General features: G+C 44.2%; 1 long non-coding RNA gene across 1 annotated transcript; it reads left to right on the top strand.

The window, feature by feature from the left end:
- The first annotated feature begins 1,291 nt into the window (after positions 1–1,291).
- LOC117080567 lies at positions 1,292–6,686 on the top strand. Its single transcript, XR_004435893.1, has 2 exons — positions 1,292–1,459; positions 6,335–6,686. It is a non-coding gene; the product is annotated as an uncharacterized LOC117080567 (long non-coding RNA).
- Positions 6,687–23,668: the final 16,982 nt, after the last annotated feature.

Here is a 23,668-nt window from a genome sequence, read left to right as displayed (position 1 = left end):
CTGTGTGAACTCCTGAAATTGTTCTGCTTACTCTTCTCTGCTGTTCTTTCCCCAGCCTCAGTAGTCTCCTTACACAAGCGCATAGCAGTTCTCAGCCAAAGTCTTGAGGGACTGCTCTGCAGATCTCTGGAACCCTCATTCTCTGCTGTTCTTTTTCTTTGTACTTTGCCTCACAATTTTTTCTCATTTTGCCCTGCTGGAACTCTAAACTTTGTCTCCTTAATCAGTGAGACTGTTGGACTCTGTTTCAGCATCTTTTTCCTGTGGTCAGCCTGGAAATTCTTCAGGAAGTGAGCTGGGGGTATTTGCAGGGCTCATCTCACTTGTCTTTCTCTCAGGGATCACAGTCTTGCACTACCTGTTGTCCGATACCTGAAAACTTTCGCTTCACATATTTTGTCCAGCTTTTAGTTGTGCAAGGAGGGAAGGTACATCTAGTCTCTATTATTCCATCATGATTAAAAATAGAATTCTGTTTTGGTAAACAGTTTTCATCTTTAGATAGCTTCTCTCTATTCCTATGTTAATGTTTTTATTAGAATGCTGTTAAATATTAGAGAAATGCCTTTTTATATTAATTCATGAAATCATGTGGGTTTTCCTCTTAATTTATAAATGTAATGATTGATGTAGACAGGATTCCTATTGTTGAATAACTTGCATTTCTGGAAGGAACCCTCATTGGTCAGTATTTTACATTAGTAAAGACAGTAACAAAATGACTGATGTGATGGTAAGTCCTGGGATGACTGTTGTGTTGTCACCTTAAGAGCTGCCTGTCTGGATTGGCAACATCCCAAGGGATTCATCACAAAGATAGGCCTGCTGGAACTGAAGCAGCAAAATGAAAATTTCTTTTTCTCATAGAGCTATTAAAAATTCTGATGGGCTCTTTGAAAATTTAAAGGATTCTTTTTTAGATCTGGAAGCATCTTTTCATTTTTCAGACTGATTGAAGTTGTCCCACAATGCCCTGATGCTCTTCTCGTTTCTTTTCAGTCGTTTTTTTCTCCTTGTATTTCAATTTGGATGCTTTTTATTGCTGTCTTCAAGTTCACATATCTTTTCTTCTTAGTGTCTAATCTGTTAATCTCATCCAATGTATTTTCATGTTAGACATTGTAGTTTTAATTTCAGGAAAAGGTATTTTAAACAATAATATCTGCCAACACGTCCAGTCTTCTAAATTTTTGAGCATATAGGATACAATTATAACTATTTCCACTAATTCTCTAGTCTATGTCATTTCTGGGTTGTTTTTCATGTTTGTTTTCTCTATATTTAGGGTCATATTTTCCTGTTTGTTTTGCGTGCCTGGTAATTTTTGATTAGATGCAAGACATTGTGATTTTGACCTTGTTGGATGCTGTACCTAAAGGTGGATGGAAGAGGAAGTCTTGGGGGCTACCACTCTGACTGGAGAAGCTGGCATGAGGCTCCCTTTTGTGGATGCAGCAAGGTAAGAAAGTAAAGTGCACGTTTTCTTCTGGAGCAAGTGGCCTCCAACTCTGCCTCTGGACTGAAACACACGCTTGCATGCTGTGGCTTAGCTGAGGGCTTGTGGCTCAGGACAGAAGCAGTGATGGTGACAAGAGCAGGGGAGTGATACGGGAGAGGTACAGCCCCAGCCCCAGGACACAGTAGATCTCAATATTGGGAAGGGAGGAGTTCAGTATCAGTAAAGTGAGCCATAAGAGAGAAAGGAAAGCAGCCTTTGCAGACGGAGGTGGAACCAATTGAAAGAAGGAGGGGAGCGCCTTGCAAAGAACGTTGCTGGTAGTGTCTAGAGGCTGTGGGGATCATTCTCAGGCCATCCAAGAACTCTGAGAAGATTGGGGGGATGCTGGAATTTCACTGTTGTTGCCAGGATGGGCTCAAGCCAGAGGCTATTTTTATTTAAATGCCATTAATTTGGTTTTTATTTTTTGATGTTAACCCTGTCAGGTTAGTGAGTTTAATACCTGTCATAAATGAAATATAATTCTGAAATGTTAATGTGTGGGAAGGAACAAGTAAGGCTTGATAAATATAACCTGGACATGTAATGATGCTAGAGAACTTATGATCTTTGCCTGAAAGTTTTGGATGCACAAAAGTCCCTTATTGTCATTTTATTTATTTACTTAGTTCTTACTGAGATTGAGATAGTTTTACTGTATAATACCTAAAGATCTCGTGTAAGAGTGATACTAGCTTTTGTTCCCTATTAGTTTCTTTTTTTTTTTTTTTTGACACAGAGTCTCGCTCTGTCAGCCAGGCTGAAGTGCAGTGGCACGATCTCGACTCATTGCAACCTCTGTCCCCTGAGCTCAAGCAATTCTCCTGCCTCAGCCTCCCCAGTAGTTGGGATTACAGGTGTGTGCCACCACGCCCAGTTAATTTTTTTATTTGTAGTAGAGACAGGGTTTCACCATATCGGCCAGGCTGGTCTCAAACTCCTGACCTCAGATAATCCACCCACCTTGGCCTCCCAAAGTGCTGGGATTACAGACGTGATTACACACCGCGCCCAGCCTAGTTTCTTTTTTTAAAAAAAAATTATTTTATTTCCATAGGTTATTGGGGACCAGGTGGTGTTTAGTTACATGAGTAAGATCTTTAGTGGTGATTTGTGAGATTTTGGTGCACCCATCACCCGAGCAGTAGACACTGCACCCAAATTGTAGTAGTCTTTTATCCATCACTCCCTTCCCACCCTTTCTCCCTGAGTCCCCAAAGTCCACTGTGTCATTCTTATGTCTCTGTATCTTCATAGCTTAGCTCCCACATATGAGTGAGAACATACAATGTTTGGTTTTCCATTCCTGAGTTACTTCACTTAGAATAATAGTCTCCAGTCTCACCCAGGTTGCTGTGAATGCCATTAATTCATTCCTGTTTATGGCTGAGTAGTATCCATTGTATATGTATACGGCAGTTTCTTTATCTACTCATTGATTGATGGACATATGGGTTAGTTCCACATTTTTACAACTGAGAATTGTGCTGCTATAAACATGTGTGTGCAAGTATCCTTTTTGTATAATGACTTCTTTTCCTCTGGGTAGATACCCAGTAGTAGATAACCAAATATGTTTTCCAAACTTTTAGATATCTCTTCTTCTCTGGAATGCCCATTATTCTTTGGTTTGGTCATTTAACGTAATCCCAGACTTCTTGGAGGCTTTGTTCATGTTTTCTTATTCTTTTTTCTTTGTCTTTGTTGGATTATTTTGAAAACCTTGTCTTGGAGCTCTGAGGTTCTTTCTCCTGCTCATTCACTTCTATTACTGAGACTTTCCAGAGCATTTTGAATTTCTTTTTTTTTTTTTTTTTGAGACAGAGTCTCACTCTGTCGCCCAGGCTGGAGTGCAGTGGCCGGATCTCAGCTCACTGCAAGCTCCGCCTCCCGGGTTCACGCCATTCTCCTGCCTCAGCCTCCCGAGTAGCTGGGACTACAGGCGCCCGCCACCTTGCCCGGCTAGTTTTTTGTATTTTTTAGTAGAGACGGGGTTTCACCGTGTTAGCCAGGATGGTCTCGATCTCCTGACCTCGTGATCTGCCCGTCTCGGCCTCCCAAAGTGCTGGGATTACAGGCTTGAGCCACCGCGCCTGGCCGCATTTTGAATTTCTATAAGTGCATCCATTGGTTCCTGAAGTTTTGATTGCTTTTTATTATATGATACCTTTCTCCCCTTATTTTTTGTATTTTTTATTTCCTAAATTGGGCTTTGCTTTTTTCTGGCACCTCTTTGATTAACTTAATAACTGATCTTGTAAATTCTTTTTCAGGTAAATCAGGGTTTTTTTTTTTTTTTTTTTTGTTGTTGTTGTTGGATCCATTGCTGGTGAGCTAGTGTGATTTTTTTGGAGGGTATTAAAGAGTCTTGTTTTGTCATATTACCAGAGTTGGTTTTCTAGTTCTTTCTCATTTGGGTAGGCTCTGTTGGAGGGAAGGTCTAGGGCTCAAGGCTGTTGTTCAGATTCTTCTGTCCCACAGGGTGTTCCCTTGATGTAGTACTCTCCCCTTCTCCTAGGGATGTGGCTTCCTGAGATCTGAGCTGTAGGGATTATCTCTCTTCTGAATTTAGTCACCCAACAGGTCTACCAGGCTCTGGGCTGGCACTGGGAGTTGTCTGTACAGAGTCTTGTGGTATGAACCATCGGTGGGTCTCTCAGCTGTGGACACCAGCACCTGCTCTGGTGGAGGTGGCGGGGGGTGAAAGGGACTCAGGGTCCTCAGTTTTAGTGGTTTAACGCACTGTTTTTGTGCTGGTTGGCCTCTTGCTGGGAGGTGGCACTTTCAAGAGAGCATCAGCTGTGGTAGTATGGAGGAGACCAGGTGGTGGGTGGGGCCCTAACTCCCGAGAGTATATGCCGTTCGTCTTCAGCTATCAGGGTGGGTAGAAAGGACCATTAAATGGGGGGAGTGCTAGGCATGTCTAAGTTCAGACTCTCCCTGAGCGGGTCTTGCTGTGGCTGCTGTGGGGGCTGGCGGTGAGCTTCCCAGGTCAATGGAGTTACGTTTCTAGGAGGATATGCCGCCTCTGCTGTGTCATGCAGGCTGTCAGGGAAGTGAGGGAAAGCTGGCAGTCATAGGCCTCACCCAGCTCCCACACAACCCAAAGGGCCAGTCTCACTCTCACCATTCCTCGCTCAACAGCACCGAGTCTGTGTCCAGGCAGTGGGCAAGCAGGGCTGAGAGCTTGCCCCGGGCTACCAGCCCTCCCAGCTGTGAAAGCTTTGAACCCTTCGTGCTTTCCTGCCTGTGGTCTGCATACCGGGTTCATGGCCTCCCTGTAGTTTTGGCCACGAGACTTCTTGTTCAGTTGGAATTGTTACAAAGTTCAGCTGGAGGCTTCCTTCTCCCTGTGGCCTTTTCCCAGTGCCTCTGGTAGCCCTCCCCAATGGCCCCTGGGAGGCAAGGCAGAAATGGCTTGCCAGGGGACCTGGAGAGCCCACAGGGATTCTCCCACTGCTTCCTCTACCCCTGCATTTCACACGGCTCTCCGAATTGACTCAGCTCCAGGTCATGGCAGAATCTTCTCCCGTGATCTAGATCTTAGGGTTCCCCAGTGAGGTTGTGTTTGGGGGTGAACAACACCCGTTTCCCACTTCCACAGTTGGTGCCCTCACGGTGTCTCCCAGGTCCTGCAGGAGCAATTCACTTCCTTCAGAAGGTCTGTGGGTTCTCCTGGCTTTCCTGATGTATTCCTGCAGTCATTCTGGAGCAAAAGTTGATGATGCAATACTCCACACGCTGCTCTGTGCATCTGAGTGGGAGCTGCAATCTCGTCCTGCCTCCCGTCTGCCATGATCCTTCCAGAGAGATAGTAGCTTTGATACTGTGGATGAAAAAGTCACAGGACACTTTAATTTCTCTTTTAGTATTCCTCACATATTTTCTGCATTCATTTATATGTCTGCCTCCCCAGCAACTTCTTACGGCACCGTGCTCTGTAATTACCATGTGCTGAGTGGCTACTAAGTGACAGATATTTATATGCTTTATGTGGCTTAACTTACATACTCTTCTGAGAAGCTGTATAAATTTCATTCTCTTATTTTTGTTTCCAGGTCTAGGAAATGGAGGCACAGAGAGATAAAATAAGTTGCCCAAAGCCGTATGGTGATTAAGACTTGAACTCTAAAAGAGTTTTATTTTAAATTTTATTTAATTAATTTATTTTTTGAGACAGGGTTTTGCTCTGTTGCCCAGGCTGGTGTGCAATGGCGCAATCACAGCTCACTGCAGCCTCAACCTCCTGAGCTCAAGGGATCCTCCCACCTCAGCCTTCCAAGTAGCTGGGAGCACAGGAAGGTGCCACCATGTCAGGCTAATTTTTTATTTTTAGTAGAGATGGGGGTCTCACTATGTTGCCAAGGTTGGTCTTGAACTCCTGGGCTCGAGCAGTTCTTCCACCTCAGCCTCCCAAAGTGTTGGGATTACAGGCTTGAGCCACTGTGTCCGGCCTGTTTTATTAATCTCTAAGTGCTCTGCGCCTGTCCTAAGGAGTGTGGCATAGTCCTTGATACTGGATGACTGAGTAACGCAGGTAGTTTGTATAAGAGGTGCAGTAACCACATGGTGAATGGAAGATGATGCTGTAAACTTGCCTGTAGTTCACAGCTGGGACACTGGTCACCAGGACTCAACTTCCAGATTGGCTGACTAAAACTAGAAAATGCAGACTCCACTGGGTCTTTGTGTTTCGATTTTTTAAATGGGAAAATTAATTCTGTCATTTACCTTCAAAGAGTTACTGGGAGTGACATAAAATTGTTGATAAAAATCTTTGGAAGTCTCAGTGAGGGGATCTGCTAGCATTGATGAAATTATTTCATTTGTAAACAGTCTAGGGGCCAAGGAAAGAGAAGAATGACATGAAATCTCCTTGAGATCTTAGAATCATGCCTGCCTCCTTACCTCCATCCAGGACTGTTTAAAAAACTCCCAAAGCAGGGACTTTTAGGCCCACATGCACTTAGCCTCCTCTTCCCACCTCCTGTTCATCTCTGTTTCCAATGTTCCACTGCCATAACTGCCAGGAGGTTCTGCAGAGAAGAATGAAGAAGGAACCATATGATCCTAAACATGTTCTCTGAAGATATTATCAGCCACAATGGCCTCATTTATTGGGATGGTTTTATAACGTTTATTTGATACCTCTTCCCATCATTTAAAATAAACCTGGTGCTTCCCTGAATAATCTCTTGAGATCTGTATGTGTCTCCCAGCATCACATTTGTCCTTTTAACAAGTACGCTCCTTCCACTGCTCATGGTCAAGTCAGGTTCACTACAATCAGGGAATCTGTGTCTTGATCAAGTCTATATCAAACTCGAATTTATTTTCTTTTGTTTGAGAACTGTAATTCCACTCCAAGGCCTATACTGTACCCAACAGAGCTGCATGCATGTTTAATGAAAACAATATTCGTAATACTTCTACTACTTATGCCTTCAAACTGGAAACTACCCAAATGCCGGAGAGTAGAATGGATGAATGAATTGTAGTAATATTTATTGAATACAATACAATACAGTAATGAGAATGAATTAACTGGAACTATATCCAAGAAGGATGAATCTCACAGACATTATGTTGACTGAAATGAGCCAATCACAGAAGTGTACATATTCTGTGACTCTGCTACAGTAAGTTCAAAGAACAGGCAAAACCAGTGCACAATGTTAGAAGCTGGGATTGCATTTATCCTGGGGTGAGGGATGGAGTATTGGCTGGAGGCAGGGGTAAGGAGGTCCGCTGCTGTTTTTGTTGTATTCTCTTTATCTGGGTGCTGGTTTTGAGGGTGTGTTCATTTTGTGAAAATTCGTTGAGCTGTAAACTTATGACTTATGTACATTTCTGTATGTATGTTTTTATAAAACTTACAGAAAACAAAGAACTATATTGCCATGTATTGATTGGACTGTATTCTGGGCTATCTTGGAAACTGCAGCTTGAAGACAGCTAGGCCTCAGCATATGCCCTGACATCCTGCAATCTAAGCTCTGGATCCTGGTCAACTTTGGGAGAATAATCAAGCCAATTTTCAGAGAAGCAGTTTCTATGTCCTTCAGGTCTTTGTGTCCTAAGGGATTAGGAGCATTAGGGACCTGGTCTCAGTGTAATCCTGAGTGCTCATCTGTTCTCTGGTCATCCTTCAAAGAAATACCAGGCTCCTGAATTCATCTGCACAAAGAGAGCTGGCCAGGCTACCTGCTGCCTGCCATCCCATTGTCTTTCCTGCATTGTTCTGGGACTCTGGCCACACTCACCTTCCAAAATAACTGCAGTTGTCATCATTGTTCAGGAGACTATTTTGGAACACTGGCTTAGCTTGGTGATGTCTAGAGATCCAGGAAGGGCCCCAGCTGTCGGGAGGGAGGCCCAGGGCCATCGGAGCTGGGGGTGGTAAGAAGTGACAGGGTTTCAGGGGGTGTGGAGGGGCCCGGGGGAGCACTGTTTCTGACAAGTATTCAGTTGTGTGGAGAATTGGAAAGAAAGAGGAGAAAGGATGGGGGGGGGGCGCGGATCAGGTACAAGTTGGAGGGAAGCTGGGAGGGAAGAAAAGAGTGAAGGAATATTAGGTTGATTAGTGCTGGTGGAAGAAGTAAGGAGAGACGTTCACAGAGGAGGGGCTGGGAAGTGAGGGTGTGAGTTGAAGGACACTAATGGTACGCTGACATACTGTTTCAAGAGTGGTTTCTATAGCCTGGAGGACTTAAGGACAGCTGTTGGGAAACCTACGGGGTGATAGAAAAGTAAGTGGGAGCAAGGGGGTGTGATCATTGACAGGCAGTCGAGTCAGGTGACATCCTTCCATATTTAGCAATGTAGTAGGTGGTCAGATGGCCTCAGTCTTCAGGGCTGGGAGATGGCAGAAGGCACATCTCATAGGGATTGTGACAGAGGAGGTGGGTAGATGTATTTTCAGTGGGTAAAGGTGGAATTCCCTTCTCTCTTGTTTTCTCTTGCAGTCACAGGCCTGCAGAAACAGCATACCATGAGTTCAAACCCCTCAGTTGCACGGGTTTGCCCCCTTGATTTCACAGGGTCTCTAGCTCTTTCAGAGTCTGCAGCAAGGCAGGAAACATCTGGGCTCCTGTGGGGGGTTTCCTGTGCTTGTGTACAAATGAGTCCCCGCAGGACTCGGCAGCTCCACGTTGCTCTGCTGGGCACTGGGGCCATGTACTCTGTTCGTCTACGGGAACCTCTGTCTCCCTAGAATTACAGTTTAAGAGGGGTTTCCAGAAAAGGATGCTAATGTCCCAGGATTTTATGGACTTTAAGTAAACTTTTTTTTTCTGTTGTACTCAATGCTCTGAAACTTTGTTCCTAGGTTCCCTCACAGTGCCTGAATTCTTTCCTTTCTTTTCTTAGACATGGGGTCTTGCTCTCTCGCCCAGGCTGGAGCATAGCAGCTATTCACAGGTGTGATCACAGCACACCGCAGCCTCCTGGGCTCAAGCAATCCCCCTGCTTCAGCCTCCTGAGTAGCTGGGACCATAAGCAGGAGCCCATGCCCAGTTTCAATTCTTTTTTTCCTACAGTAAGTTCTGGTCCAGAAAATTTTGCAACTCACCCCCGCCCTTCACTCCACAAAAAGGCTTCCACTGGGATTCCTGTCCATATGCCAGACTCACTTGAATCCTTGGGATGGATCTCGTCTCAGTTTAAGTGCAGATTCCCGCTTCATCTCAGAGCCTGGCCGTTTTGAGGAGCAGGTGGTTTTATCCATCTGCCCACTGGCCCCTTGCTTCCTTGTCTAGGCCTGTCCTTTCTCATCTAGTGTCCTAATCCCCTCCTCACCACCTCACAATGGAGAAAGCTCTGTGTTGCTTTCTCAGGATTTTCATGCTTTTCAAGAGCTAGGGCACTATGTGCTTTCATACAGGACCTAAGCAAATAAGGGCATCTCAAGGAGATGCCCAACTCTTAACCTGGTGCCCCTCCCACCCTGGAGAGGACAGTTCTTGTTCATAGTGTACACAGTTGTCTATGTCAAAGACCCAAGGAGTTTGCAAAAACCTCTTAGAACTAATAAGTGAGTTTAACAAGGTTGTAGGATGTAAGGTTAACACACATAAAAACACATTGTATTTCTATACGTCAGCATTATGAGGGTTCTCTAGGGAAACAACCAATAAGATATATATACACACATACATATACACACACATACATGTATATATGTGAAAGATACACGTGTGTGTGTTTAAAAAGAGGGAGAGCAAGACAGAGAGAGATTGGTTAATTTTAAGGAATTGTGTGATTGGAGGGGCTGACAAATTTGAATTCTACAGAGCAGGCTGTCAGGCTGGAGACCCAGGGAAGAGGTGATGTTGCAGCTCGTGTCTGGAGGCCATCTGCTGGTAGAATTCCCTCTTTTCCCAGGAACCTCAGTCTTTTTTCTCAAGGTTTACAACGGATTGGATGAGGCCCAGCTACATTATGGAGGGTCATCTGCTTTACTCAAAGGTGATTGATTTAAAAACATTTCTTCACAGCGACAGCTAGACTGGTGTTTGAGCCCAAACTGTCTACCATGACTTGGCCACGTTGACCTATAAAATTAACCATCAAGTCCAGGCACGGTGGCTCATGCCTGTAATCCTTTGGGAGGCTGAGGCAGGTGGATCACGAGGTCAGGAGATCAAGACCATCCTGGCTAACATGATGAAACCTTGTCTCTACTAAAAATACAAAAAAATTAGGCCGGGCGAGGTGGCTCAAGCCTGTGATCCCAGCACTTTGGGAGGCCGAGACGGGCGGATCACGAGGTCAGGAGATGGAGACCATCCTGGCTAACACGGTGAAACCCTGTCTCTACTAAAAATACAAAAACTAGCCGGGCGAGGTGGCGGGCGCCTGTAGTCCCAGCTACTGGGGAGGCTGAGGCAGGAGAATGGCGTAAACCTGCGAGGCAGAGCTTGCAGTGAGCTGAGATCCGGCCACTGCACTCCAGTCCGCGACAGAGCGAGACTCCGCCTCAAAAAAAAAAAAAAAAAAAAGAGTAGCCATCACAGCCAGAAATGTGTAATTGGATAGGAAGATTGAAAACCAGTACCACATAGAAGGTACCAAAAAATGAAATAGATAAACTTCTTACTGAAAGCTACAAAATACCAGTGAAAAAACTCAAAGAAGATATAAAGAAATAACAAGAAACACCATATTTGAAGATTGGAAGACGTAACTTTTTTTTTTTTTTTTTTTTTGAGACGGAGTCTCGCTCTGTCGCTCAAGCTGGAGTGCAGTGGCCGGATCTCAGCTCACTGCAAGCTCCGCCTCCCGGGTTTACGCCATTCTCCTGCCTCAGCCTCCCGAGTAAGCTGGGACTACAGGCGCCCGCCACCTCGCCCGGCTAGTTTTTTGTACTTTTTAGTAGAGACGGGGTTTCACCGTGTTAGCCAGGATGGTCTCGATCTCCTGACCTTGTGATCCGCCCGCCTCGGCCTCCCAAAGTGCTGGGATTACAGACTTGAGCCACCGCTCCCGGCCTGGAAGACGTAACTTTAAAAAGTTGCCAATTCTGCCAAAACTGATATAGAGATTTAAAACAATTCCAGTCAAAAATCTCGCCAGGACATTTTGTTGTTACAGACAAGCTGATGCTATTGTTTACATGGGAAGGCCAAGGACTAGAATAGCTAAAACAATTCTGAAAAATAACGGTGTAGGAATCATGCTACTCAGTTTTAAGTCGTACTGCAAAGTTACAGTAATCAGGACAGTATGGTACTGCATAGGAACACAGAGATCGATGGAACAGAATCGAGTCCAGAAAGATAGCTGCTTAAATATGGCCATGTGATTTTTGACAAGGGTGCAAAGGTAGTAATTCAATAAAGACAGGATCATATTTTCAACAAATGATGTTAGAACAACTGAACATTCATATAAACAAAACAGACAAAAGAAAACTGAAACCTTATAGCTCATACACAAGTGAACTCAATATGGATAATAGATGTAAAAGTGAAGCTCTAAAAATTTTAGAAAAGAACATAGTAGAAAATCTCTTCCTGGGATTAGGAAAAGAATTCTTAGTCATGGTACCATAAGCATGATCCATGAAAGAAAAAGTTGATAAATTCGTCTTTACCGAAATTAAAAGACTTAAGATGCTATTAAGAGAATGAAAACACTATAGCCCGGGAGAAAAAACTTGCAAGTCATATCTGTCCCAGGACTTTGCAGAATATATAAATGGCAAATAAAACACAAAAAGATGTTCAATATCATTAAACATTAGAGACTTTGTAAACTAAAACCAAACACACCTATTAGAATTGCTGAAAAAAGGAAAGAAAACCTTTGGTAATACCAAGAGCTGTTGAGAGCAATTGCAATTCTTTTTTTTTATATATATATTTTACGTTCTGGGGTACATGTGAAGAACGTGCAGTTTTGTTACCTAGGGATACCTGTGTCATGGTTGTTTACTGCACCCATCAACCTGTCACCTACATTAGCTATTTCTATTAATGTTATCCTTCCCTTAGCCCCCCATCCCCCAAAAGGTCCTGGTGTGTGATGTTCCCCTCCCTATGTCCACGTGTTCTCATTGTTCAGCTCCCACTTATGAGTGAGAACATGTGGTTGGTTTTCTGTCCTTGAGATAGTTTGCTGAGAATGATGGTTTCTAGCTTCATCCATGTCCCTGCAAAGGACGTGAACTCATACTTTTTTATGGCTGCATAGTATTCCATGGTATATATATGCCACAGTTTCTTTATTCAGTCTATTATTGATGGACATTTGAGTTGGTTCCAAGTCTTTGCTCTTGTGAATAGTGCCACAATAAACATAGTGTACATGTGTCTTTATAGTGGAATGATTTTTAATCCTTTGAGTATATGCCCAGTAATGGGATTGCTGGGTCAAATGGCATTTCTAGTTCTAGATCCTTGAGGAATCTCCACACTGTCTTCCACAATGGTTGAACTAGTTTACAGTCCCACCAACAGTGTAAAAGTGTTCCTATTTTCCCACATCCTCTCCAGCACCTGTTGTTTCCTGACTTTTTAATGATCGCCAGTCTAACTGGTGTGAGATGGTATCTCATTGTAGTTTTGATTTTCATCTCTCTAATGACCAGTGATGATGAGCATTTTTTCATATGTCTGTTGGCTGCATACATGTCATCTTTTGAGAAGTGTCTGTTCATATCCTTTGCCCACTTTTTGATGGGGTTGTTTGTTTTTTCCTTGTAAATTTGTTTAAGTTCTTTGTAGATTCTGGATATTACCTTTGTCAGATGGGTAGACTGCCTAAATTTTCTCCTATTCTGTAGGTTGTGTGTTCACTCTGATGATAGTTTCTTTTGCTGTGCAGAAGCTCTTTAGTTTAATTAGATCCCATTTGTCAACTGTAGCTTTTGTTGCCATTGCTTTTGGTGTTTTAGTCATGAAGTCTTTGCCCATGCCTATGTCCTGAATGGTATTGCCCGGATTTTCTTCTAGGATTTTTATGGTCCTATGTCTTACGTTTAAGTGATCCATCTTGAGTTTTTTGTATAAGATGTAAGGAAGGGATCCAGTTTCAGTATTCTGCATATGGCTAGCCAGTTTTCCCAACACCATTTATTAAATAGGGAATCTTTTCACCATTGCTTGTTTGTGTCAGGTTTGTCAAAGATCGGATGGTTGTAGATGTGTGGTATTATTTCTGAGGCCTCTGTTCTGTTCCGTTGGTCTATATATCTATTTTGGTACCAGTACCATGCTGTTTTGATTACTGTAGGCTTGTAGTATAGTTTGAAGTCAGGTAGAGTGATGCCTCCAGCTTTGTTTTTCTTGCTCAGGATTGTCTTGGCTATGCGGGCTCTCTTTTGGTTCCATATGAAGTTTAAAGTAGTTTTTTCCAATTCTGTGAAGAAAGACAGTGGTAGCTTGATGGGGATAACATTGAATCTATAAATTACCTTGCGCAATATGGCCAGTTTCACGATATTGATTCTTCCTATCCATGGGCATGGAATGTTTTGCCATTTGTTTGTGTCCTCTCTTATTTCCTTGAGCAGTGGTTTGTAGTTCTCCTTGAAGAGGTCCTTCACGTCCCTTGTACGTTGGGTTCTTAGGTATTTCATTCTCTTTGTAGCAATTGTGAATGGGAGTTCACTCATATTTGGCTCTCTATTATTGGTGTATAGGAGTGCTTGTGATTTTTGCATATTGATTTTGTATCCTGATACTTTGCTGAGGTTGCTTATCAGCTTAAGGAGATTTTGACTGAGACGATGTGGTTTTGTAAATATACAATCATCTGCAGACAGAGACAATTTGACTTCCTCTCTTCCTATTTGAATACCCTTTATTTCTTTCCCTTGCCTGATAGCCCTAGCCAGAATTTCCAACACTGTGTTGAATAGGAGTGGTGAGAGAGGGCATCTGTGTCTTGTGCTGGTTTTCAAAGGGAGTGCTTTCAGTTTTTGCCAATTCAGTAATATTGGCTGTGGGTTTGTCATAAATCGCTCTTATTATTTTGAGATACGTTCCGTCTATACCTAGTTTATTGAGAGTTTTTAGCATGAAGTGGTGTTGAATTTTGTTGAAGGCCTTTTCTGCATCTATTGAGATAATCATGTGGTTTTTGTCTTTCGTTCTGTTTATATGCTGGATTATGTTTATTGATTTGTGTATGTTGAACCAGCCTCACATCCCAGGGATAAAGTCGACTTGATGGTGGTGATAAGGTTTTTGATGTGCTGCTGGATTCGGTTTGCCAGTATTTTATTGGCAATTTTTGCATGGATGTTCATCAGGGATATTGGCCTGAAATTTTCTTTTTTTGTTGTGTCTCTGCCAGGTTTTGGCATCGGGATGATGCTGGCCTCATAAGAGTTAGGGAGGATTACCTCTTTTTCTATTGTTTGGAATAGTTTCAGAAAGAATGGTACCAGCTCCTCTTTGTACTTCTAGTATAATTCGGCTGTGAATCTGTCTGGTCCTGGACTTTTTTTGGTTGGTAGGCTATTAATTACTGCCTCAATTTCAGAGTTTGTTATTGGTTTATTCAGGGATTCGACTTCTTCCTGGTTTAGTCTTGGGAGGGTGTATGTGTCCAGGAATTTATCCAGTTCTTCTAGATTTTTTAGTTTATTTACATAGAGGTGTTTATAGTATTCTCTGATGGTCGTTTGTGTTCCCATGGGATCAGTGGTGATACTCCCTATATCATTTTTTGTTGCATCTATTTCATTCTTCTCTCTATTGCAATTCTTATACATTGTGGGTGGGAATAAAAAATGGTATAGCCAGTCTGGAAAAGTTTGGCAATTTCTTGTAAAGTTAGCCTGTATTTGTTGTATAACCCAGAAACCCCACTTCCTAGAGAAATGAAAGCTTATGCTTACATAAAAACCTGTATATAAATGTTCTATTGATAATTCTATGATTATGCAATGTTCTATTCATAATCACTCTAAGCAAATGTCCTTCAACAGGTGAATGAACAGATATAAATGGATAAAGAAGTTGTGGTATAGCCATACAATGAAATACTACTCAGCAGTAGCAAAGAATGAACTATTTACACATGCAGCAACTGAGCACTTTCCAAGGCATGATGCTGGGGGGTGGGGGAAGGAAGTAGTCTCAGAAGTTTACATACAGTGTTTCTCATTTTTGAGCAGATAAAATACTAATGGAGGATAGATCGGTGGTTGCCAGGAGTTACGAATGGGAGAGACTGTGATTATGAAGGGAAAACATGAGGGAGTTTTTGGGGGTGTGGGTAAAAATATATATATATATATATTTTAGATAGGGTCTCACTCTTTGTCCAAGCTGGAGTGCAGTGGCACAATCATGGCTCCCTGCAACCTTGAGCTCCTGGGCTCAGGAGGTTCTCCCAGCTCAGCCTCCTGAGTAACTGGGACTACAGGCATGTGCCACCATGCCTGGCTCATTTTTCGTATTTTGTAGAGATGGGATTTCACCATGTTGCCTAAGCTGGTCTCAAACTCCTGGGCTCAAGCGATCCACCTGTCTCAGCCTCCAAAGTACATGAGCCACTGTGCCTGGTTTGTATGGTGATTTAAATAATAAAATTAATGAAATTATAGAGGACGAACACTGGATTCTGACATGGGCCTCCAGTTCCTCCTTGCTAAGGCAAAGCTGATGATCTGTAATCTGTGCAGCCATTACCAAATGCTGACCCAGCCTTGCGCTTCTGTTCTGAGGCTTACGTATTTTGATCTTTTTTGCTTTAGATCCATTATGACTGAAAAACACTTCTTAAATTTTGCTTTTCCATCCCACAAACGACTGATTCCAACCTTTCTCCCCAGCTGCTCAGCATGGGCCTCCAGCTGTGCTCTGCACACTCTGATAGCAGAGAGCTTTTATTCACCCCCCGTTTTCGAAATGTAATTTCCGTACAGTATAATGCATGGATCTGAAATACGTAATTCAGTGAGCTTTGGCAAATGTATATACAGTGGTGTGTTCATACATGTTTTACAACTGGCTCTCTGGTGGGATAAAAAAGCCATGCTTTGTAGTGTTTGCCAGTTTTGGGAGTATAAATATTTCCACCATGGTGGATTCCAAGCTATCAATGTGATGTTGACTGGCTTGCAAACATCCTGAAAAATTAGCAGTCCACTCTCTTGATGGTGCCAGCAGGCTTCAGCACACCAGTGCCTGTACATAACCGTGCAGCCAGCACCCAGATCAACATTCACTACATGCGCATCACCCCACAAGTTCCCTAGTGCCCCTCTGCAGTCAGTCCCCACCCCTATCCTGTGCGGTAATGATTCTGGTTTCTACCACCATGAATTAGATTTTCACATTCTAGAACTTCATGCAAATACAGTATATATTTGGCCTGACTTTATTTTTGCCTCAGATTTGAGAGTCCCTGCTACGGTGTTTATCTGGTTTGTCTTTTTCATTGCCCAGTAATATTTCATTGTATGGATGTACTATCTTTGATTTTCCTGGTAATTGGCATTTGGGTTGTTCAAAGTTTTGGGCTTTTCTGAGTAATCCTGAAAGTACTTGAGAGGCTATACAAAAGAGGTTCTCATATTCCTGGCAAAACTTTCTGCTGGGAAGAGGGAATAGATCCTGAAGCTTCAGATTTTACTGGCGATAATGAAAGAGCATCTTTGAAAGTGTCTAGCATGTGGCAGACATTCAATAAATGTTAGTGGAGTCTCACTTTGGCAGAATTCTGTTTCTAGGATCTGTGCCCAGAAATAGATCGTCTTTTACAGAAAGGTCAGAATCAACCATTCTAGAGAAAATTTAAAAATACCTCAGAGAGATTCCATCTTCTCATTTGATAAATCCATTTCAGGAATATTTTACAATTCTAACACTTAGAAAAAGTCTATTTGATATTTTTGTGTTATACTTTAAAGCCTACCTATTATACATATTATCTGATTTACTTCATACACATTTAATTTTCATTTTATGCACATTATTTTATTTAACTTTTGCTACAATGCTGCAAGGTAAATATACCTCTGCTTTACAGATGAGGACAAACGAGACTCAGAAATGGTAAGTAACCTTCCTAGTTCACAAAGCTAGTGAGAATTTAATCGCAGTTGCCTGACTCCAAAATGCATGCGTTTTCCTCTGCAATGTGCGGCCCCACCATGTTCACTCCTCACTACAGGCAGGAAGCACATATTATTCGGATAATCGCTACCCATTTTCCTTTCATCCTCGTTTTTCCAGCGAGCCAAACATCTCGTACTGTGACTTTCTTTTTTCATTTAAGAAGTACGCTTTGAATAGGCTCAAGACGGCCTGATTTAAGCAAGCAGAAGGAAAAAATACAGAAAAGTCTGCGTTGGCCAATCAGCAATGTGATAGAGCGTTCGGCAGATGGCGCTGTTTCCACAGGCGTGTAACGGCGGCCACAAGCGTTCTGCCGCCAGGGGGCGCCGCGTTCCGCCGGAGAAGCTTGGCAACAGGGAGCGCGGCTGCGGCCTGCCCAGCGCTGGCTGCAGGGCCCACGCCTCCGTCGCCGTGCATGCTTTCCCCGCAGGTGGGACGCTGCAGGCCCAGCCGCTCCCGGTGCCTCCAAACAGCCAGGGCTCTCACGTGGATAAGCTGCTAGACCAAGCTCAGTCCAGGAGGCCGGCTTCGGCAGCTTCTGCTCAGCTATCCCGGACAGCACCGGACTGGGCAGAGCCTCCCCTAAACCTCATTGTTTTCAAGGGCAAAGGGAAGCACAGCAGCGTTTGCCTGTTCTTGCCAAGTTAGCACCGAGGGAGTTTCATCAGGGAGAGGCAGGGGCCTCGGAACAGGGAGGCTGCAGGGCGGCCTCGGCAGAAGGTGAGTGCTGGCAGCCCGTGGCCTGAGACGTTAAGCACTGAGGGGAGAAATGGAGAAAGAAGCTGCTTGAACTCTAGGCACACTCTGGCGTGTGAAGCAGCTGGGCCGAGAGATGAGAGCAGCCTGGTCTTCCGTTCTCGGTGAGGCTTGGGCGCTTGTCTCCCTTGCCCCTTGCAGTCCTCCAAGGGCCCGCGTGCCACCATGGCCAGACGTTCCCTTTGAGAGTCTGCAAAGCTTGTTTTCTCTCTTGGAGAATTCTAGGCATTCAGGTCAAAGAAAGGATTTTGAATCAAGTCCTTGGCTATGTCAGGTAGAAGTGCTTCCAAGAGCTGAATTAATGGAATAATTCTTTAACTCCATGATCTGACTGCTGTCTACGTCCTCAATATTTTATTTTAATTTTTTTAGAGTCAGAGTCTCTCTCTGTCGCCCAGGCTGGAGTGCAGTGGCACAATCACTGCTCACTGCAGCCTTGACCTCCTGTGCTCAAGCAATCCTCCCACCTCAGCCTCCTGAGTGGCTGGGACCACAGGTGTGCCACCACATCCGGCTTACATCTCCAGTGTTCATTCTCATTATTTGCCCCATCACCCGCTTTTGCTTTTTTATACTACTTGCAGTTCCTTGCAACTTATGCTTAGTTAATACCTGCGTACCCTTCAAGATTTGCAGAAGCATTGCCTCCTCTGTGATGGCCTTTGGGTTGGTCTAACTCTTCCCTCCTTGACTCCTTCATGGTTTATACCCTTTATAGGATCAATAGCGCCTATTCCAGAAATCCAAAATTTTCACTGCACTTGATTATTTACTTATCCATCTCTGTCTTTTGGGCTGTCATCTCTTTGAGTTCATATTCACCTTTGAATCTCCAGCACGCAGCCTGAGGACTGGAGCTTGCACTTCATAGGTGTTCATAGAGTGAATGAAGGAAGGAATAAAAACACTCTTCACTTTGCATTTAGTTAAAAATCAGATAATACAGAGATTTCCGTCAGAACCAAACCAAGCCAATGTCTCTTGGAACCACACTCACAGTTTATGCCTTGGACAACTGGTGTGATGGTTTCTTCATTGTTGCTATGTATGTCTGTGAACGTGTTTGTCTTTTAAAATTACTCACTGGAGCAAGAAGTTCACTTTTACTTATAAGGTAAATCCTTCAAACAGTCCCTACTTTTAAAATAAAGACTCCCCCTGTCCTCCTTGGAAGGTTCTCGGGCTGCGTGTTGCAAAGTCCTTCCTTGTAAGGCAGTCGATGCTGTCTTATCCCCTCCCCTGGAGGAGAACTCTGGTAGCTTTGGACGTGGCCATCCAGGATTGGGGTTGTAGAGGAGAGACTCAGAGACATCAAACAATCTTTCTGTTCCTCAGCATTGGAAGATTTCAAAGAAAGTATGTGCAGGGGGCAGAAGGTGGGGTGCAGGGTTGTTTAAATTTGTGGGGTTGCTTTTCTAGGGCAGTGAGAATTCTCTTGCTGGGTGGAGTTTGGTGCATGCGGCTCAGCTGGGGCTTGTTCCCAGCAGGCAACTCCTAAGTGCCAGCCCAGGCTCTCTGACCTGGGGCTACTCTCCATTGGCAAATGCCACCCTCTGTCTCCCGTCACCTCTCCCCTCATTCATGGAGAGGCAGGAAGGAACTCTGGGAGGTGGGAGAGAGCAGAGGCCACAGTCAGTGTCCTTTGGACATGTCGGTAACTAGAAGCAGAGCTGAGGCCCTGGGGACAGACACCTTGTCTTTATGCTGAAGAGACCCTTCTTTAGCGGTCACTGCAAGTGGAGCTGGGGTAAGGATTCTAGGTCTAGTTTGTTTTTTTCTGGAAAGTATATACTTCCTCCGTTTCTCTGGCCTGATGACTGCCCACATGTCCTGCTGCTGTAGTGGAAGACGTGGAAGGGCATGGACTCTGGGGCTGGACTCCCTGGGCTCAGATCCTGGCTTTGCCTCTTAGTAGCTGTGTCACTTTAGGCCATTCAGGTAACATCTCTGTACCTAAATCATCTGTTCTGTAAGGTGGGTTCACCTCATAAGGCAACTGTGAAAATTAAGCAGATTAGCACGTGTTAAATGCTGACAACAGCACCAGCACATAACCAGTATGCAGAGTACATCAACTCTTGCTGTGCCTGCCTTCTCCTTTCCCCAGCTCTCTCCCTTCAAGGTGGCCGCTGTTCACCTCAACAGGTACTCACTGGTGCCCCTGTACCCAACACCATTACAGGCACTGAGGGGGATACAAGGGAGCTCAGGCGTGGTTTCCATTCTCAAGAGGCTTATGATATGGGGACATGAAGACAAAAGCAAAGTAATGAAAATAAAGAAACAGGGAGGAGTGAGTGGGGAAAGGACTGAAAAAGTTCCCATTGGGTACTATGTTCACTACTTGGGTGAAAGGCTCCTTGGAAGTCCAAACCTCAGTATCACGAACATACTTACGGCACAAACCCACACATGTACCTCTTGAACCTAAAATAAAAATAGAGACTGGGTGCAGTGGCTCCCAACTCTAATCCTAGCACTTTGGGAGGCAGAGGTTGGTGGATCACTTTAGGCCAGTACTTTGAGACCAGCCTGGCCAACATGGTGAAACCCCATCTCTACTAAAAATACAAAACTTAGGTGTGGTGGCAGGCGCCTGTAATCTTAGCAGCTCAGGAGGCTGAGGCACAAGAATCACTTGAACCAGGGAGGCGCAAGTTGCAGTCAGCCAAGATCACACCATTGCACTCCAGCCTGGGTGACAGAGCAAGACTCTGTCTTAAAAATAATAAAAAATATATATAAAAAAAATAAAGAGCAACTTTGTTAAAATATATGCCACTAATATATAAGTGTCATAGGAGTTCCAAAAAAGGAGAGAGTGGGATGTGAGTGGCTTCATGAAAGAAGTCAAACTTGATTTGGGCCCAAAAGGGGGCAGAATATGGAGAACAGATTTTATGACTTTCATCTACAATTCTCTGAATTGTTCTGGCTTCTAAATCAAGATGGCAAAAACAATTGTCACCCCTCAGCTCAGGGAAATTCTCATGATGCCAGTTTACCCGGCGTTATACATAGGCGTAGGCCACTGCTGCCTTTGAAACTGTAGGAAAAATGCAAAACGTTCAAGGGCTGTCCCATTCCTCTGAATAAATACCCCTAAAGCAAAATGCCCGACTCTGGGGTTGAGCTTCCCCCAGGCTTCGATGTTTTTGCCTGCACTGTGGCTGGAGAGGATTGACTTCCAGCCCAGTACCTTCCACTCCTCTGAGCTGCTCCTGTGTCCCTCCAGAAGTCTGCAAAGCATTAAGCACTATATTTAACTCCAGCCTAAAAGAAAAACGCCTGCCTCTGAGCATCCAGACCGGAGAAAGAGGATTGTCACCTCCGAGGACAGAGTCATTGTTCACCTTGAAGCCATGGACACACAGACCTGGAATGTTCATCCCCTCCTGGCTCTATCTAGCTTTTGGGTGGGCTCAAGAAAGTGGAGGCAATTTTGATGACACTCCGTAGGTTAAGACCCCATGCATGAGAAGTTGGCTGGCTGAGCGGTGCTTTGTGGAGAGCCTTGTGTAGTTAACAATTAAGGACTCAGGAGAATCATCCGGGGAGCCTGTGGAAGTTGCAGATGGTGGGATCCATGCTCAGCGGTTCTGAGTCTGTCGGTCTGGGATGATGCTCAGGGATCTGTGTCTTTAACAGGCAAGCCAGGGGATTCTGGCGAGGGTGATCGTGGACCACATATGGTGGAGAACAGGTAGCTGGAGCTATTGGCGACTGGGTCAAAGGAGGCAAAGGAGGGAAAACAGGTGGAAGCTGAAGCAGGAGGAGTGATTTTGAATGGTTTATGAACTGAATGAGGAGGGCACAAATTAAGGCAAATCATTACATCAGAGACTCCAGAAAGCCTGGAGCAGGGATTTACAGTCCCATTCGAAGAGCCATGGAGCCATCAACACAGGGAAACTGAGGCCGGAGACCACGAGGGATGATGACCTGGGACCAACCCTGCTTCACCCGCAACACCTTCACTTTGATCTCTTTTTATATACATGTGTTCCATGTAGGATGCCATTTGAAAACTGGCCACGGCTAAAAGAAGTTAAAAAGAAATCATTAACGTAGAGACAATGTGTCAGTCTTTGGAAGTACCTTAATCTGCTTGGGTGACTGGTGGAGCGGTGTTCTATTAGGTCTAGATCGTTTTATCTGCGAGAGCAGGATGACTTTGGACAGAATGCTCGTGCATAGAGGCCCTTTTGCTCCTCGTGTTCTTTTCTCTGTTTAGCCAGTTCCCCTCTAATTTTTCTGTCATCTAGATCCATTTGAGAATCATATGAAAGCTTTGGACCTTTCCTGAAGAAAATGCACCTAGACACACACCTGTACACATTGGCATTCCATTTTGATGGGGGTTATGGGCTCTGTGAAACCCATCTGTACATGGGTGTATCTCTGTGATACACCCTCCTGTAAACTGTTACCTATTTATTTGATAGCGGTACCACGGTTATGCTTTGCTTCAAGTCTTGCAACTAGACCGCAAGTCTCTTGAGTGTAGAAACTGCCCTCTACAATGGTGGTCTAAAACGGGAAGGACAAGAGGATCTGTTGCAGCATGAGAAGGAAGTTTTAGAACTGCTGCTTATTTTTAATCTTATCCCTTTTCAGTTTCTATTTTTCTATATTTCTATAATGCTCCTTGTATTAGAGTAGTCCTCCTCCTCCTCCTCCTCCTCCTCATTATTATTTTGAGATGGAATCTGACTCTGTTGCCAGGCTGGAGTGCTGTGGCGCCATCTCGGCTCACTGTAACCTCTGCCTCCCGGGTCCAAGCGATTCTTCTGCCTCAGCCTCCCGAGTAGCTGGGATTACAGGCCTGTGCCACACGCCCAGCTAATTTTTGTACTTTTAGTAGAGACAGGGTTTCACCACGTTGGCCAGGTTGGTCTCGATCTCATGACCATGTGATCCGCTTGCCTTGGCCTCCCAAAGTGCTGGGATTACAGGCGTGAGCCACTGCACCTGGCCGAATAGTTCATATTATTTAAATAAACATACTTAATTTGAAGGTGTCATGTTGGAAACTTACCGATAAGGATAACATGATTCAGAAAGCTTGGAGTACTCTGCGTTACAGAATTTTTTTTGATACTCGTGCTGAACGTTTTGCTAGGTATTGGAGATATAAAAAATGGTGTAGTTTCTACTCTCAGGGAACTTACAGTTTAATCTTGCACGTAGTAGGTGTTTTGTTTGGAATGGAGGAGCTGAGATTTGAGTCTGGCTTATTTGACTCCAAGTCGGTAACTAGATGATGAGTTCTTTCAAGATGGGTCATTTATTGCACATTTAGGAAGCCACAGCCTCCGGGAAAACCACCCCATAGAACATGCTCCCACTTGGTATGAAATGTGAAGACAGGCTCTCTGACCTTACCATCCTTAGCTAGAGAGGCTAGTAGCAGTATTTCTGGAATTCTTACACAGAAGCTGCTCAGGAGTGGCACTCTCATTAGAAGGAAAACTCTTGAGACTGAGGTTGAATGCACTCCTGCACAGCAACCTGCGGCACTTAGATTTTGTTGATTTGCTGTGGTCTTAGGGACATGATGAAGACTATGGGGTAGAGATGGAGTACAGTTATCTCGAGCCATTTCTTTTTTTTTTTTTTTTGGACGGAGTCTTCCTCTGTTGCCCTGGCTGAGAGAAATGGCACGATCTCAGCTCACTGCAACTTCCGCCTCCTGGGTTCAAGTGATTCTCCTGCCTCAGCCTCCTGAGTAGCTGGGATTACAGGCGTGCGCCACAACGCTCGGCTAGTTTTTGTATTATTAGTAGAGACGGGGTTTCACCATGTTGGCCAGGCTGGTCTTGAACTCCTGACCTCAGGTGAT

The sequence above is a fragment of the Trachypithecus francoisi genome, unplaced genomic scaffold, assembly GCF_009764315.1.
Source record: "Trachypithecus francoisi isolate TF-2019V2 unplaced genomic scaffold, Tfra_2.0 Lachesis_group8, whole genome shotgun sequence".
NCBI lineage: Eukaryota > Metazoa > Chordata > Mammalia > Primates > Cercopithecidae > Trachypithecus > Trachypithecus francoisi.
The sequence above is the reverse complement of the archived record's forward strand: the minus strand, read 5'-3'. Positions and strand labels throughout refer to the sequence as shown.